At 43.8% G+C, this 505-nt stretch overlaps 1 protein-coding gene across 1 annotated transcript in view; it reads right to left on the bottom strand.

The window, feature by feature from the left end:
• LOC116674250 (coagulation factor XIII A chain-like) overlaps positions 1-505 on the bottom strand; it is a 32082-nt gene that overhangs the window by 22681 nt on the left and 8896 nt on the right. The gene's annotated exons all lie outside the window — the stretch shown is intronic.

Raw genomic sequence — 505 nt, 5'->3', positions numbered from 1 at the left:
CAAACAAGCCAGACGGAGCGGCGTCAATCTCGCCAGCGTTCCCGTTGCTAGGCAATTTCTAGTCATAGTTTCGTTATCTTTATTGTATCTGTTATTGCCAATGATCATTAGACCTCTAATGGGTACCGGCAGACACCGCCCATCAATTGCCCGGGTCTATCCCAGGTTTCTTCCTAAAAGGAGTTTTTCCTCACCACTGTCACACTAAATGCTTGCTCTAGGGGGAATTGCTGGAATTGTTGGGTCTTTGTAAATTATAGTGTGATCTAGACCTACTCCATCTGTAAAGTTTTGTAAGATAACTCTTTTTATGCTTTGATACAACTAATAAAATTACATTGAATTGAATCAGATAAAACAATTATAAATGAAATGGATCTTACTGGCTGCAGGTGCAGATGCAGGTGCAGGTGCAGGTGCAGGTGCAGGTACAGCTGTAGGTGCAGGTGCAGGTGCACGTGCTCTGGCTGTGGGAAAGTCAGGAAAAGCCTCAAACTCTGGAAAA

The sequence above is a fragment of the Etheostoma spectabile genome, chromosome 24, assembly GCF_008692095.1.
Source record: "Etheostoma spectabile isolate EspeVRDwgs_2016 chromosome 24, UIUC_Espe_1.0, whole genome shotgun sequence".
NCBI classification, from domain to species: domain Eukaryota; kingdom Metazoa; phylum Chordata; class Actinopteri; order Perciformes; family Percidae; genus Etheostoma; species Etheostoma spectabile.
Note: the sequence above shows the minus strand (reverse complement) of the source record. Positions and strands in the feature narration are given on the sequence as shown.